The sequence below is a fragment of the Littorina saxatilis genome, linkage group LG11, assembly GCF_037325665.1.
Source record: "Littorina saxatilis isolate snail1 linkage group LG11, US_GU_Lsax_2.0, whole genome shotgun sequence".
Taxonomy (NCBI): domain Eukaryota; kingdom Metazoa; phylum Mollusca; class Gastropoda; order Littorinimorpha; family Littorinidae; genus Littorina; species Littorina saxatilis.
In genome coordinates this window covers 44,196,819-44,214,628 of record NC_090255.1, presented here as the reverse complement: position 1 = coordinate 44,214,628, position 17,810 = coordinate 44,196,819, and the positions used below count along the sequence as shown (strand labels likewise).

Sequence of the window (17,810 nt, the reverse complement as noted above, 5' to 3'; positions counted from 1 at the left end):
ACAAAGAGAGGTACAGAAAAGCGTGCTATCCTTCTGAGCGCAACTGCTACCCCGCTCTTCTTGTCAATTTCACTGTCTTTGCCGTGAGCGGGTGACTGACGATGCTACGAGTATGCGGTCTTGCTGCGTTGCATTGCGTTCAGTTTCATTCTGTGAGTTCGACAGCTACTTGACTAAATGTTGTATTTTCGCCTTACGCGACTTGTTTTTTATATTTAGTCAAGTTTTGACTAAATATTTTAACGTAGAGGGGGGAATCGAGACGAGGGTCGTGGTGTATGTGTGTGTGTGTGTGTGTGTGTGTGTGTGTGTGTCTGTCTGTCTGTCTGTCTGTGTGTGTGTGTAGAGCGATTCAGACTAAACTACTGGACCGATCTTTATGAAATTTGACATGAGAGTTCCTGGGTATGAAATCCCCGAACGTTTTTTTCATTTTTTTGATAAATGTCTTTGATGACGTCATATCCGGCTTTTCGTGAAAGTTGAGGCGGCACTGTCACGCCCTCATTTTTCAACCAAATTGGTTCAAATTTTGGTCAAGTAATCTTCGACGAAGCCCGGGGTTTGGTATTGCATTTCAGCTTGGTGGCTTAAAAATTAATTAATGACTTTGGTCATTAAAAATCGGAAAATTGTAAAAAAAAATAAAAATTTATAAAACGATCCAAATTTACGTTTATCGTATTCTCCATCATTTGCTGATTCCAAAAACATATAAATATGTTATATTCGGATTAAAAACAAGCTCTGAAAATTAAATATATAAAAATTATTATCAAAATTAAATTGTCGAAATCAATTTAAAAACACTTTCATCTTATTCCTTGTCGGTTCCTGATTCCAAAAACATATAGATATGATATGTTTGGATTAAAAACACGCCCAGAAAGTTAAAACAAAGAGAGGTACAGAAAAGCGTGCTATCCTTCTTAGCGCAACTACTACCCCGCTCTTCTTGTCAATTTCACTGCCTTTGCCATGAGCGGTGGCCTGACGATGCTACGAGTAAAATGGCATTGCGTTCAGTTTCATTCTGTGAGTTCGACAGCTACTTGACTAAATATTGTATTTTCGCCTTACGCGACTTGTTCTTTTTTTTTCGAATTCAAATTCAGCCTTTTAGCTCTCATCCCTAACTCTTAACGAGCAAAAGACTGACAGTCCCGTCAGCGTATGGGCGAGCTAGAGGTTATGCATTCACGTCAAAACTCAAAGCGTATTTGCATCAAAACGACAGGCGCGTTGACATCAACACTCAAGGCACAGCAACACGTCAGGCACAGCAACACTCAAGGCACAGCAACACGTCAGGCACAGCAACACGTCAGGCACAGCAACACGTCAGGCACAGCAACACGTCAGGCACAGCAACACGTCAGGCACAGCAACACTCAAGGCACAGCAACACGTCAGGCACAGCAACACGTCAGGCACAGCAACACGTCAGCTCTTTCAAAGCTCCTGCTCCTGTCCTTGTCTCTGCACATTGCCATTAACAATATTTCGGAGGCAATAACGCCATTTGCTGCAGGCCGCGATTTTCGGGAATGGTTGATGCCATTTTCATTTACATTTCATTTCTGTGAGCATAACATTATCGCTGTCCCTGAATGTCTATGAATTTTGTTTTCTCCTGTCTTTGTTTTTGTGTTCCTTATTTGGGAGGGGGGGGGGGGGAGGGCCAAAGTGAACTACAGAGGATGTAAAGTGCATTTTGTAATTAGTCCGTGGTTATCGCATTTGTTTTCTTTTTCTGTTTCCTCTCCGAATGATGCTCTTGGGTGCACACAGCATCTTGCTAACTTTATTTGTCTTGTCTTATGTGTCCTTAATGGTCTTGTCTTATGTGTCCTTAATGGTCTTGTTTGGTTCAAAGTGCAAAGCACTCTAGGAACCAACCAATCGTCTTTCTTTCTTTCTTTCTTTCTTTCCATCTCTCTGTCTACTGGTTGGTCCGGTGTCAGAATAATGTGACTGGGTGAGACACGAAGCCTGTGCTGCGACTTCTGTCTTGTGTGCGGCGCACGTTATAATTATGTCAAAGCAGCACCGCCCTGATATGGCCCTTCGTGGTCGGCTGGGCGTTAAGCAAACAAACAAACAAAAAATCTCTCTGTCTCTTTCTTTCTTTCTTGTGGTTGTGTTCCGACTATTGTTATGTTTTGTTATGTTGTTGACGTGACATTTCGTGGTTACCTTCACAACAGTTGAGTTATGACACGTGACACATCCATCATGGTTGCAAGCTGGGGGTGGGGAGGGGTGCGTTGGAGGTACGCCGCTCATACAACCATGCCGCCATACAACCATGCCGCCATACAACCATGCCGCCATACAACCATGCCGCCATACAACCATGCCGCCATACAACCATGCCGCCAAATACTGTTTTTCCTTGACATGTCTTGCTTGGCTAGAATAACACAATATCTCTTCATGGCATGACTTTTGTTGTTGTTGCTTCAGATGACACCAGAAATGTCAGAGGCGCATGCGCAACCAATCAAACAGTAATGCATAACGAGGGTCGATCCAAAAGTTCTCGGTCTCTCCAAGAAAGGGTGGCAGGAGAGAAATGGTTGTTGTATTCTATTTCTCAACATAGTCTCCGATGACTTGACTGCGCTTGGCCCACCCACGTTCCAGTCCTGCTAAGGCCTGGCGCTCACCTGTGTAATTTCAGCAGGACAGACGACGCACTGCAGATTATCCCAGCCCGCTACACGTTGCGTGAAAAGAAAACAGGCCAAGAACTCGTCATAATCCCCATCGCAGCATCAATAATATGCAGTGCGTCGTCTGTGCCGCTGACTCTGCGCAAGTATATTCTGCCCATAAGAACATGTTTTGTGTTGAATCCAAACTCTGTCTGTCTGCCTCTTGCAGCTAGATCTTTACAAGCAAAATGGACGTGTCTCGTCAGCTAGATCTTTACAAGCAAGATGCACGTGTCTCGTCAGCTAGATCTTTACAAGCAAAATGCACGTGTCTCGTCAGCTAGATCTTTACAAGCAAGATGCACGTGTCTCGTCAGCTAGATCTTTACAAGCAAAATGGACGTGTCTCGTCAGCTAGATCTTTACAAGCAAGATGCACGTGTCTCGTCAGCTAGATCTTTACAAGCAAAATGCACGTGTCTCGTCAGCTAGATCTTTACAAGCAAAATGGACGTGTCTCGTCAGCTAGATCTTTACAAGCAAAATGCACGTGTCTCGTCAGCTAGATCTTTACAAGCAAAATGGACGTGTCTCGTCAGCTAGATCTTTACAAGCAAGATGCACGTGTCTCGTCAGCTAGATCTTTACAAGCAAAATGGACGTGTCTCGTCAGCTAGATCTTTACAAGCAAGATGCACGTGTCTCGTCAGCTAGATCTTTACAAGCAAAATGGACGTGTCTCGTCAGCTAGATCTTTACAAGCAAGATGCACGTGTCTCGTCAGCTAGATCTTTACAAGCAAAATGGACGTGTCTCGTCAGCTAGATCTTTACAAGCAAAATGGACGTGTCTCGTCAGCTAGATCTTTACAAGCAAAATGGACGTGTCTCGTCAGCTAGATCTTTACAAGCAAAATGCACGTGTCTCGTCAGCTAGATCTTTACAAGCATAATGCACGTGTCTCGTCAGCGACCGTTGGAGAAGTGACGCACTGACATCAGAACTCGAGGCACAACACAAAGTGCAGCTCTTTCTATATTTGCTCTTCTGTTTCTTTTCGAAGCTCGACAAATTGTTATTGCCACAATTTCCGGGGCAATCAAACATTTTACAGGGCGCGTTTTGCACGAACTGTTGATGACATTTTCAGGTGGTTTTTACATTTAGTCAAGTTTTGACTAAATGTTTTAACATAGAGGGGGAATCGAGATGAGGGTCTGGTGTATGTATGTGTGTGTGTGTGTATGTGTGTGTGTGTGTGTGTGTGTTTCTATGTGTGTGTCTGTGTGTGTGTGTGTGTGTGTATGTATAACGCGATTCCGAGAAACTACTGGACCGATCTTCATGAAACTTTACATGAGAGTTCCTGAGTATTATATCTCCAGACCGGTCTTTCAGTTTTGGGATAAATATTTTTGATGACGTCATATCCGGCTTTTTGTGAAAGTTGAGGCGGCACTGTCACGCTCTCATTTTTCAACCAATTTGGTTTAAATTTTGGTCAAGTAATCTTCGACGAAGCCCGGACTCTGGTATTGCATTTCAGCTTAGAGACTTAAAAATTAATTAATGAGTTTGCTCATTAAAGTTGTCATTAAAATCGATTTTTTTGCAAACAGATTAAAAATTGATTGCATCGTATTCTTCATCAAATTTGAAATCTAAAAATATATACATATGTCATGTTTACTCTTAAAATGTGATTACAATTAACGAAAATAGGTTAATTAGTACTTCGATTAAGATTTAAGAAATCGATCCAAAAATGATTTCATCTTATTCCTTATCATTTCCTGATTCCAAAAACATATAAATATAATATGTTGTATTCGAAACAAGCTCAAAAAAGTTAAAAAGAATACAGAAAAGCGCACTTCCCTGCTTACCGCAGTACGCTATTTCGCTATTCTTGCATGTCAGTTTCACTTCGAGTTGCACGGGGAAATTGAGCGACTTCCTTGCCGCGTGGATTGACGAAGCTGTTTTGTCTTGGTGAAAAAAATGCAGTGCGTTCAGTTTTATTCTGTGGGTTCGACAGATTGACTAAATAAGGAGGTTTAGAAACTGCGTCACCTATCAGCTACGTCACCTACCAGGACACGTATCGCACATGCGGGTCGCGCTGCGTGTGGTGATTAGGTACGTGTTCACGTAGCAAACCCTTCCATACGTCAGCGCAACGTATGTCAGATTTTATCAAGTCCAACCATCCGAGAAGGGTGTAAGGATGCTCAATATTTTCTGGAATCTTTCCTTCATGCGTCAGTCCATAATTATTTCATAAGTTCTGGTTTGTATACATCGTAGTCGCCGATGTGTCAAGAGCATGCACACGGGGGATAACCGGTCAAATGCCGAACAGAAGCCGAATGCCGCTCATGACACGTGTGAAGGCAAGTTTTGTCTGTTTTCTAGGTATTGTTTGATTTATGTCGGGATTTAAGGTAAGCTACTGATTCAGCGATGACTAAATTTGTTTCTCGATGCATAAAAAGTCAGGGAGCGATTGATATTTGCCCGTAAATATCCTTCAAAGCTGAAAATGTCCGCGATCGAGCACCGGAAATGGCTGTTCGATGGGTTTTGCAAGTAGAAATGTGCTTTATTTCACCAAATCAGCTCGTATTTGGTGTGGGTACGGGATTCTAGAGGACGAAGGAGTCATAAAGCGGGGCTCACACACAGGCGGAGCAAGCGGAGCAGGCTGCTCCGATCCTGCTCCGCTCTCCACCTGCCCTCTCACACACAAGCTCCGGTTCCGGAGCAGGCTGCTCCGATCCTGCTCCGGTAGGGGATTCCCCTATGATATGACGTAGTTTCTCCACTCGCGCAGTCTGATGGGAAATATTTTTACACGTGGATAAGAAGTGGCGGGAAAAAAAACACCGTGATGTTTACCAAAGGAGACAAAAGTCTTGTCTTTTATCGCAATTACTGAACATATTTCTAAATGGACTCTGTATAAGTCAGTGTGTGTGCGTGTGTGCCAGTGCGTTTTAGAGCTTTTCAGACACAAACTATGTGAGTGTGGGGGTCGGGTGAAGAGAGAGGTGGACTAACAACTGTTGGGACATGTTTTAAGTTTTGGTTCTTTTTTGTTTTATCGAGTTATATCCGAAGCTTCAAAGATGTTGAATGTGTATAGTTACACTAGCTTCCATGGAATCCATTCTTTTTTTTTTAGATCTACTACTAACAATCTCTCTTGCAGACGGTTAGACTGTTGCTTTATGTTACGCGCAATATGGCTTTGATTTAGATTTAGTTTTTTTCATTTTGTGTGTAGTTTGATTTAGCTTCACTCTACTCAGAAGAAATGTTTTAAACATGATTAACAAAATATTACTTTATGGATGTTTGCAAATAGAAACGTACGTGTGTCAACAGCGCAACAAGTTTCTAAAGAGGACGATATAGAACGCTCATGGCCGGACCGTATCAGGTTGGGGGTGGCCCCCAATTGTGTTCGGGGTTCATTAGTTGAGGGCGCTAGGGAGGTCTGGACGTTTTGAAATGTAGATGAGAATATGTGGAATCTAGCTGGCGCGTTCTCCGAATATTTGTCATGATTTATTGATTTTTATTTTATTTTCACCCTTGGAGGAGATACATGTTCAGGCCGGGGGGGGGGGGGGGGGGGTGACAGGAACCCCCCCTGGATCCGTCCTTGACGCTAGACAAATCACTTTTGCTTCGCATGTGAGTCAAAAAGTATCTGTGCTGTAGCTTTTTTTATGTTTTATCTCACTCTCATTTTTGAATGTTGTTTTCACACACACGCACAAGCACACGCACACAGACACATACACACACGCACACACACACACACTGACACACACACACACACACACACACACACACACACACACTTTTGATCCCATTCCATGTATTGCGAAGACTTTATTCAGGGTTTTAGCTAGTACTTAAACATCCAATTTCAAAGCACAAGTCTGAGCTGAGAATAGATATGCATAAATGTGTAAAATAATGGTGATTTGTGATCAAAACACTTCACAGGGAAGCTTGTTTATATGTCTTATGTATGTGTCTTCCATCGCCCTGGCAACATCAGAACTCCACACCAGCCTGCAAAAGTATAAACATAAAAGGTGACACAAATGAAACAAATGCAGCCCATAAAAATGCTTAATACTTCTTGACCTGTTGACCTAGTTAGTTAATATTTGGCGATTATTAACTATATCTTATGCATGACAAAGGTCAACACAGTGGCGAGTTCACAGGTCAAATGGAGGGGTAATTTGGAACACTTTTGAGTTTTGATCTAGCTGTAATCTTCTTTTTTCAGCACATTTTCAACCAAAAAAAAAGGACTAAAACATTACGTCTCCAATGAGTTAACAAGATCGTAAGATTTTGTTGATCTTGTCCGAGTGGATTTTCTGTATACAAGTGTTATCTGATAGTTACCTTATTGCTTCATGTGTCATTAACGGTGTAACTGGTTGTCTGAGGGATGCATTGACTAAGATCTCATATATGCTAGATGTCGAAAAACTACTCAAATTACCTGCCCTCGAAAGGGTGGTAACCAAGCTAAAAAAAAGACGCCATAGGAAATTAAGTAGCGTGGAAGGATGGGAGGGTATAAACTATGAGAATTGGGTAAGTATATTAATTATACGAAAATTTATTATTGAAATTTTCATTTAAATTACATAGTTTATACCCTCCAAAACTAACACTCTTAAATTCTTTAATGCTTAAATCGGGTTAATTAGTGTACGGCTCCATATAAAACCCGAAACGGTTGAGTTTATCCCCGAATTCGGATCCTTTTTGGAAAGAGCCCAAAAGACAGACCATTTCACCTACAACATTGTAACTTTTGGTATTGGTCATACCTAAGCTGAAATTAATGTACAGCAAATATACAGTGCAAAATGCCGTTAACGGTCTTGCAGGCAACTCAGTTAGCTATCCTGCCTATGCAACTGACTCACGAAGTCTCGCACACAGATAAACAAATGAGGGAAGGGGCCTGTGTCGTCTTCAACCAATAAACACACACACACACACACACACACACACACACACACACACACACACGCGCGCACTAAAGATGAATATTGCATATATATGCATAATGCAGAAGAAGACAACTTAATCTGATAATCTATAGATGTAGTGACTGGTGCAATATTTAACGAATTTAAAAGGACGACTCTGAAATGTATCATGTGAACCAACTTCTCAATAAACAAAATGAAGACCAGTTTAAAAAGTTACCTGTTTCATTTTGGAATGTTTTTGGTCCCATCACATCTCTGATGTACACTCCATAGACGCACTGTAGTAATAAAAAAAAACTGTTTAAGGAGAAAAAAGATTATGCAGGGAGGAAGAACAGTAAGAACAACAGAATCAGCAGCAACATTCACTAATCTTACTCCACATAACACATAACACTGAATCTCAGTGAAGAGTTAGTGATCCAAATATTTTAATTAAACAGAGAGACACAGAGAGATTGAGAAGGAGACAACAGCTGTGCATGTGCGTGTGTGTTTGTGTGTGTGTGTGTGTGAGGGGAAATTTAGTCATTGAAAACTAAACACTTTCTACTCTTCAATATCAAGTCATAGACATAAGATTAAGAGCCACTGGGAAAGTTGGACATGAACATGTATATGTTGCAGGTGAGGAGGGGGGGGGGGGGGGGCTGGAGGGTCTTTGTTGTTTGTAGATTATAACTTTAATAGCACAAATTCCTGTTTTGTAACACTGTTATGTATAAGTAGAAATGACTGTGGAATAACTTTCTTCTGTTATATCAGTATGATTATTTGCAAAGTTACCCGGATCATTGTGGCATCCTCTTAATCCTATCACGTCTGAGACTTTAGTAGACGTGCCTGTAGAGGGAAGGGATGGGGGAAGGGGGTGGAGGGTGGGCATAGAGAGTGTCGGTGTAATATGAAGGAGGGAGGGGAGAACCATTGGTAAATAAAACTCTTATAATATCAACAGTTCTGAAACTATTTGAGCACGAGTTTCCCATTACCACACAAAGGTGCAGATAGCAACAGATGTTACACTGAGAGTGGGGGGGGGGACTTTTAGAGGGTTAGTTGTTGGACTGTAGTATCTGAATAGCAGTGCTATGGGGTGAGGGTGGTGCTGGGGCGGAGTATGTATCGTATGTAACTTGAATTGGATATTAATAAGCATGATCACTCAGACTAGAGCTAAAGACGGTGTTAATCTTCACAGACATTACATAATATGAATTCACAAGCACGTACCTTTTGTTTTGCCCTTGAGTTTGGTAGAAGGCAATATTGAGTGTCGAACACAAGTTGCATTGATCACTGACACTGCGTCACCCTGCGGTCAATCTCCTCTGATCTGCAGATTGCACCTGCACAAACCCAAACAATGTTATGATCGCAAAAAGCCTGCATAGCTAATGGATCTAAGAACACAAACACTCGATGGATCTAATTAGAGAGTCTGCAAACGAGTCATTTTACGTTGGAAATTCAATGACAATGAATCTGTCAGTCAATGAAGCAGATAGATCTGTCCCTGCGATTGTTTTTTGCAAGCAGATACATGTTTGAACTTCACTTATCCCGTTATCATTCAACAAATTGATATCTTGCATGATGAATTTTGTGCCGAAGAGCTGAACAAACAATCAAAATCAAGCAAGTGGTACATTCAGAAGACAAACTTCAGTCGCAAAAAACAAACTGACGAGAAAGAACCTAGCTTAATTACTGCTGTATTGATTTCGGCCAAACCAACGCATTTGCATACTGAAGTCATTCCTCCTTTGATTCCAATCATTGTACATGATCTTAATGCAAAAATATATACGAAAACAAGCTGATCGAAATGAGTAACATTGCACCTGCATTGAGTCGATTGACTGTACTGCAAAAGCGAAGGTCGTCTGCGACTGGAGATTTCGAAGTTGAACAGCAGCGTTTCTTCACACTCAGCTGTTGGCTTCCTCGGAAAAGTGAAAAGCGTGACTTGAAATCTAGCGGAAACCACATTGTATCTTTCCGTTTCGGTATTCTTGTGTAAAATCCATGAAAAAGTTCTTTCGAAAAAGGCGGCCGTCGTTATTTGGGATGCCACCTAGTGTCACACTACTATTTCCGGAGAAAGTGATGAGTGCGCTGATTGGCTGCACCGCTGCACCGGAGCCAAAAAATAGAAACGTGTCCTATTCCTTGCTCCGCACCGCACACACAACTTTCTCCACTCCTGCAACGGAAGTAGCGTCATCTCTCCGCCTGGTGCAGCCTACTCCACCCTTGCTCCGCTTGCTCCACCTGTGTGTGAGCCCCGCTTAAGAGGTGCAAAGAAGTGCTATTTGGGAGTAGAATAAATCTTCCGAGACAGTAGACAAGAGAAGGTCATATTTGAGAGAGGAGCGCGTAGGCCGATTGTCTTTCCGACAAGCGAATGATACAGCAGATTAATCATTCGTTTTGACCAGAAACCTAGTCTCTAGTTTTTATGAATGAGTTTTTTAATTAAAACAATCACGAGAACTCTATCGCTTAGCCTAATGGCTGTTCGATGGGTTTCGCAAGTAGAAATGTGCTTTATTTCACCAAATCAGCTCGTATTTGACATCGGTTTGGTATATATATATATATATATTTTCTAATCCTACCGCGAACTGGATAGCAGACGCGGCACGACTGTTGCACCACACTTTGAAGGGGATATAGCTCAGTTGGTAGCGCGCTGGATTTGTATTCAGTTGGCCGCTGTCAGCGTGAGTTCGATCCCAGGTTCGGCGGAAATTTATTTCAGAGTCAAATTTGTGTGCAGACTCTCTTCGGTGTCCGAACTCCCCCCCCGTGTACACTACATTGGGTGTGCACGTTAAAGATCCCACGATTGACAAAAGGGTCTTTCCTGGCAAAAATTGCTTAGGCACAGTTAATAATTGTCTACCTATACCCGTGTGACTTGGAATAATAGGCCGTGAAAGGTAAATATGCGCCGAAATGGCTGCAATTACTGGCCGTATAAAATTTCATCTCACACGGCATCACTGCAGAGCGCCTAGAACTGTACCCACGGAATATGCGCGATATAAGCCTCATTGATTGATTGATTGAAGTAATCCCACACTTTGAAGTAAATTACTTCAAAGTGTGGGGATGTGCCCCACACTTTGAAGTAAACCCATTTTTTACTTCAAAGTGTGGGGGGATCTTCCCACACTTTGAAGTAAACTCAGTTTTTACTTCAAAGTGTGGGGGGATCTTCCCACACTTTGAAGTAACTTACTTCAAAGCGTGGGACTTTTGCATCGCCTGTTTGAGCCTGATGATTTTGTCAAAAAAAATGGCAAAGTCTTTTGGATGAGTGAACAGAAAAAGTGAGCGAGCCAAGAAACATAGGGATGTTTGTTATCAGGCTTTAAAGGCATATGTACTCGATGACTATACACGCTAATTGCTTTACCAACAGCTGGAGACATGCTAAATTAAGTTCCCTGCAAAATATTGTGGTCTAGGACCCCTTCAATGTTGAGATATGTTAATTTTCATTTTGATCTGGATCGTCCTATTTATAGATTTGGCAACACATGTAACGTTGATGCAAGGGAGCTAACACCGCGGCTTTGTTGACATCCTCACTTTTTCAGAGGCTAGAACAAGCTGTAATGCATGTATTATGGTCCGCGCATGCGTGACATATCGTCATTATATGGTCTTATGGTGCGTTTGACATCGATTATGGGCAAACTACACTTTGTAAACACGGGAGCGCGTACATATGCCTTTAAGCAATGTCCCATTGTTGAGTATGACGAAAACTCGTGGTGACGATTTTAAAACATGTTGGGTCACGCATGGTCCAACCTTACATGGTCCAACCTTACATGGTCCAACCTTACATGGTCCAATCTTACATGGTCCAATCTTACATGGTCCAACCTTACATGGTCCAATCGTGCATGGTCCAATCTTACATGGTCCAATCTTACATGGTCCAACCTTACATGGTCCAATCTTACATGGTCCAACCTTGCATGGTCCAACCTTGCATGGTCCAATCTTACATGGTCCAATCTTACATGGTCCAACCTTACATGGTCCAATCTTACATGGTCCAACCTTGCATGGTCCAACCTTGCATGGTCCAACCTTACATGGACAACCTTACATGGTCCAACCTTACATGGTCTAACCTTACCATGTCCAACCTTACATGGTCCAATCTTACATGGTCCAACCTTACATGGTCCAATCTTACATGGTCCAATATAACATGGTCCAACCTTACATGGTCCAACCTTACATGGTGCAACCTTACATGGTCCAACCTTACATGGTCCAATCTTACATGGTCCAATCTTACATGGTCCAATCTTACATGGTCCAATAATATATATGGACCATGTAAGATTGGACCATGTAAGGTTGGACCATGTAATGTTGGACCATGTAAGGTTGGACCATGTAAGATTGGACCATGCGTGACCCAACATGTTTTAAAATCGTCACCACGAGTTTTCGTCACACTCAACAATGGGACATTGCTTAAAGCCTGATAACAAACATCACTATGTTTCTTGGCTCGCTCACTTTTTCTGTTCACTCATCCAAAAGCCTGCCATTTTTTTGACAAAATCATCAGGCTCAAACAGGCAATGCAAAAGTCCCACGCTTTGAAGTAAGTTACTTCAAAGTGTGGGAAGATCCCCCCACACTTTGAAGTAAAAACTGAGTTTACTTCAACGTGTGGGAAGATCCCCCCACACTTTGAAGTAAAAAATGGGTTTACTTCAAAGTGTGGGGCACATCCCCACACTTTGAAGTAATTTACTTCAAAGTGTGGGATTACTTCAAAGTGTGGTGCAACAGTCGTGCCGCGTCTGCTATCCAGTTCGCGGTAGGATTAGAAAAAATATATATATATACCAAACCGATGTCAAATTTATACGAGCTGATTTGGTGAAATAAAGCACATTTCTACTTGCGAAACCCATCGAACAGCCATTAGGCTAAGCGAGAGAGTTCTCGTGATTGTTTTAATTAAAAAACTCATTCATAAAAACTAGAGACTAGGTTTCTGGTCAAAACGAATGATTAATCTGCTGTATCATTCGCTTGTCGGAAAGACAATCGGCCTACGCGCTCCTCTCTCAAATATGACCTTCTCTTGTCTACTGTCTCGGAAGATTTATTCTACTCCCAAATAGCACTTCTTTGCACCTCTTATGACTCCTTCGTCCTCTAGAATCCCGTACCCATACCAAATACGAGCTGATTTGGTGAAATAAAGCACATTTCTACTTGCAAAACCCATCGAACAGCCATTTCCGGTGCTCGATCGCGGACATTTTCAGCTTTGAAGGATATTTACGGGCAAATATCAATCGCTCCCTGACTTTTTATGCATCGAGAAACAAATTTAGTCATCGCTGAATCAGTAGCTTACCTTAAATCCCGACATAAATCAAACAATACCTAGAAAACAGACAAAACTTGCCTTCACACGTGTCATGAGCGGCATTCGGCTTCTGTTCGGCATTTGACCGGTTATCCCCCGTGATGCATGACCCCACGAACGACAAGGCACTGAGACTTACGTCGCGTATCCTTCTGTGGGCCTATTCAGTGTGCTCGGCTCGATTCACTTCGAAAAGCAGACACAGAAAGCAAAATACTGCTCGTTCAAATGTATTTTGTAGTTAAATCTGTTCAGTGGAATGAATTCAATTCCTCCGGTAGAAAAAAAATAATGGAAAAGCTCCCCTAGAATGGATTTTAGTGCAAATGTGTCGGTGTCTCGATAATACGTGAACACTGTGACCTTCTTTTTGACAACTTCTGAGCGTTAGATACCACGTTACGTGCATACTACACCCCTATCACTGCGGGTATTCCCACTGTCGATCGCTGTGCGTGCTTCTGATACGGGCGTGATCACGTATAAAACTGTGTTTATACGTGAAGGCAACGTATCTCATATTACTTTAAAATCTAAATATGAACCATTCAAATAAAGTACGAGACCTCCCCTTACAGCATTTTCCTATATCCTGGCGCATAAACCACATTTTTTAGTTGTGTGGTTGCTTGACTAAAATTAAATAAATCGGGTGACCCGTTCCAACGGCTCTGCGATATCACAGCACACCATGAAGCACGCAAGGACGACCCAAGTTTAAATTTAGAAATGTCATCTCGACCAAAATACTCACAGGAAGCAAGTACCTTGCGCGAGGAAGCGTATGTTTAAAAAGACTGAAAATTCAGCATAACAGTAACCTTTTCTCAGGAACAGATCAAGTCTGCTTGGTAACCCAATGCACACGTGTATCATGTGTGTGTGTGTGGAGGGGGGGGGTGTTGTTTGGTTTGGTTAGTAAAACTGCCTAGCAAGAATGTTTTGTTTCATAAAGACTTTGTAAACGACCCTAAAGTAATGTTCCGTCCAATTCGTTTGAATTGAAGGCTAGGTTTGGGTACACACATAGAGGCATGCGCGTACGCACGCACACACGCACGCACGCACGCACACCCACAAACACACACACATACACACTCGCACACACATGGCGTCGCCCATTTACACAGACAGACAAGCAGACAGACATACACTGAAACACACACACACATACACACATTCGCACACGCACACGACAGTCAGAAACACAACGACGCCCACTTACACACTAACACACACCCTTATAAGCGGGGGTGAAAGCGTGGTGGCCAGTGACCCAGAACGAACACAAACCAACGCTCGAAGTTCGATTGCCCTTCCGTATTCTTTTCTCTTTCCTTAAAAAAAAAATCAAAAAATCATTGACTTTACCTGCTTGTTAACACTCGGTATGATCTGGGTCAGTGGAACATAACTTCCACGTGCAGCACACAGCGACACCCACACAATGACAGCAGCAGTTTCAACACTGGGTATTGTTGCAGACTTTAGCGCGCTGTCCACGATTTTTTAAAACACGAAATGCATGATGTTCGAAAGGAGTTTTGCCCTACTTTGATACGTGACGTGGTATCTAACGAGCAGTTTTTACAACATTCCTCTGCGTGACTTATCTCGATAGGGATAGGTGAGGTCGGGGTAGGCGGCGCAATATCTAAACCTCCCTAATGTTGTAATTTCGCCTTGCGCGACTTGTTTTTGCTCTTTTCCGTGGGTGTTTTGTTCCTGTATTACAGACTGCTTTATTTATTGATTCACATTTCGTTAACACTCTGTGCTAAATGTGTATTTATATATTATGTTGCAGATCCAACTGAGAGGCGGTAAAGATTTATGGATACAGAAAAATACGACATGTGGATGGGAGTAAAGAGTGGAGGCGAGGTATAAACAGACAGGCAAACAGGCAGGCAAACAGACAGGCGAATAGACAGGTAAGCGTGCAAACTGACAAAAGACATCTATCTTTCTCTTTCTCACTCTATCTCTCTCACTCTCTCTATCTCTTTATCTGTCTGTACGTTCGTCCGTCCGTCCGTCCGTCCATCGGTCTTTATGTCTGTCTGTCCGTCTGGCTCTATTCCTCTCTGTCTCTCTCCGTTTCTTTGTCTCTGTATCTCTTTCACTCTATCTTCCTGTCTGTCTGTCTGTCTGTCTGTAGGTCTGTCTGTCAGTGTCTTAATTCTATATGTCTCCGTCTCTGTCTCTAATAGTCTCTCCCTCCCTCCCCACATCTCTCTCTCTTTTTTTCACTCTGTTTCTCTCTCTCTATTTCCCTCTCCCTCTCTCTCTGTCTGTCTCTCTCTCCCTCTCTCTCCCTCCCTCTCTCTCTCCCATCCTTGAGTAATAAAGTTCGTTCGTTCGTTCGTTCGTTCTCTCGCTCTCTCTGTCTGTCTCTCTGTCTGTCTCTGTCTCTCTCTGTCTCTCTCTGTCCCCCCCATTGCCCAACCAGTCTCTTTCCTTCAGTGACCATCGAACCTAAAACGCAAGTGTGCATATCTTCATCTCTTGAAGTGTTTACCCCTGTCTTCGTGTTAGACCACCTGCATCCTAACCTTAGATGACACCGATACGACGTGCCAGCCGAAGTTTAGCAGCATTGTTTGACGCCAAAGAAAACTTCTGCAGACTTCATTCCATACAGGAAGAACCGTCAAATATGCCTTGCCTCTACAGGTTTTTCCCACCTGCCCTGAAGCATGCTCATTAAGAAATGTTTTACATCAAAAGAAACAGTATATGCCTTGCCTTTGCAGGTTTTGCCCACCTGTCAAGAAGCATGGTAATTGAGAAATGTTTTACATCAAAAGAAACAGTTTAAGCCAAGATCTGCATGTCAAGCATGTCTTGCCCGAAAGATGAACGACGTACGTTTTTACATGGGGCGTCAGCTTCTGACAAAAACTATGAGCAGGTTGAGAAAATAAATTGCGTAGAAAAGTGCTTCGTTTTACCGGAAATATAAAGATACAAAACAAATGAGGAGGAGGAACAGGAATAAAAAGAGGACACACACCTAAGAGGGTTTACCTTACGGGTTCAAGATATGGGTCTCCTCAAAGTTATACCCCCACTCCTTAAAAAATCAAATATGAGAGAGAGAGAGAGATTGGATTGGATTGGATTGTTTACTCATTTAGGCCATAGCCCCTTATGAGGGGGGTGAACATATATACAATGACATAATGACATTTGCACACAAATCAAATGAAATAAATCATACACGAACTAAGACATTACATTTCAAATAAAATATATCGTAGGCTTACATGAACTAAGACATAACAACACCACGTAGCCGAAATGCTTTGTACACATAAACTGACAACTTTCGAACAATACCTTCATTCACAGATGCCATAAGCATAGAAAACTTGTGTAAACTTGGGTTTCTATAAAACTTAGCAGGAATAAACTGGCATCGCAAATCACGAAGTGCGGGGCAACAAAGCACAAAATGAAACTCATCTTCCTTACGTTCCCTGCACAATGGGCATAACAACATATCTGCATCGTATCTCTTATATCGATTAACGTGCACAAATAGTTCTGTTATTCCACCTCGGAATCTTGCCATAATAATTTTCAAATGCCTATCCATGTTCAATAATAATTAAGGTTTTACTTCGTGCACAGTGCAAAATGTCCTATACATGTATAACGCAAATCTATCACTGTTCTGAACATGAAAATTCCATTCCTGCCATCTACAATCAATCAATCTTTCTCTGAAATCTTTCAAAAAACGATTCTCATCTTGCACTCCTTGATTCATCCATACAAACCCAAAACCATTTTGACATAATTTACAACGTACGCTAGACACCCAGTTTCTTTTACCTCTTTCATCCAGTTCACGCAACATTTTATAGGCTTTATGTGGCAATCTATTTACGTCCATTCTTAACAACTTCAACCAATATTTAACACAACGTATTACAGCATTCACATAAATGGGATACCTATTCATCTCGCCGTACACAAAATCAAGAGAGAGAGAGAGAGAGAGAGAGAGAGAGAGAGAGAGAGAGAGAGAGAGAGAGAGAGAGAGGGAGAGAAAGAGAGAGTGAGAGAGAGAGAAAGAGAGGGAGAGAGAGAGAGAGAGAGAGAGAGAGAGAGAGAGAGAGAGAGAGAGACAATGACAATGACAATGACAAATTCTTTATTTACGAGGGTAGTGGCATAAGCAAACAGGTGCTTTTTTACATCCAGCCCTCGCCCATATAATGATAATACGTTTAAAAATGTTGGAATATCAATTAAAGAAGTAATAAAAACAAACGATGAACAAGCAAACGATTAACAGACTAAAAAAACAAACAAAAATATACATACAAGCGAACATGACATATTATTGTCAAAGGCATAATGAAAACTGTATCAATCAAGCAAAAACGTGTGCAACTTCGAGGAAAGAAAAATTCTGTGAACTGAGGAATCAATGGAACAACTACGTTGCAAATAATAACAATGTAGCATCGTTACATAAGTCATGTTATGAAATTAATTAGGTACATGTATCTACTGAAACGTGTAAAAGGTAAAAATAAGGCATCAACAATATAAACATGTTCAGGCTAAGTGAGAACAAATGTGCCATGTATAAGGAATGAGAAATATCTGTCTTTAAAAGTCTTGGCATTGACGGAATGTCTGATACCGCTTGGAAGTGAATTCCAAAGATTAGTCCCCGAAAAGAGT

The 17,810-nt window shown here is 41.9% G+C and overlaps 2 long non-coding RNA genes across 3 annotated transcripts in view; one reads left to right on the top strand and one right to left on the bottom strand.

Annotated features, from left to right (window-relative positions):
- Window positions 1–6,542: 6,542 nt before the first annotated feature.
- LOC138980557 (uncharacterized) lies at window positions 6,543–9,980 on the bottom strand. Of its 2 annotated transcripts, none has more exons than XR_011460386.1 (4): window positions 9,535–9,980; window positions 8,924–9,039; window positions 7,908–7,968; window positions 6,543–6,743 (listed from the first exon to the last, which is right to left on the bottom strand). It is a non-coding gene; the product is annotated as an uncharacterized lncRNA (long non-coding RNA). The 2 variants fall into 2 exon arrangements; XR_011460387.1 differs by lacking the exon at window positions 9,535–9,980 and adding an exon at window positions 9,402–9,420.
- A 4,940-nt stretch (window positions 9,981–14,920) lies between these two features.
- The window catches only part of LOC138980558 (uncharacterized), a 401,185-nt gene continuing 398,295 nt past the window's right edge, over window positions 14,921–17,810 (top strand). The window contains exon 1 of the long non-coding RNA XR_011460388.1: window positions 14,921–15,043. This is a non-coding gene — a long non-coding RNA (uncharacterized lncRNA). The remainder of the gene's footprint in view (window positions 15,044–17,810) is intronic.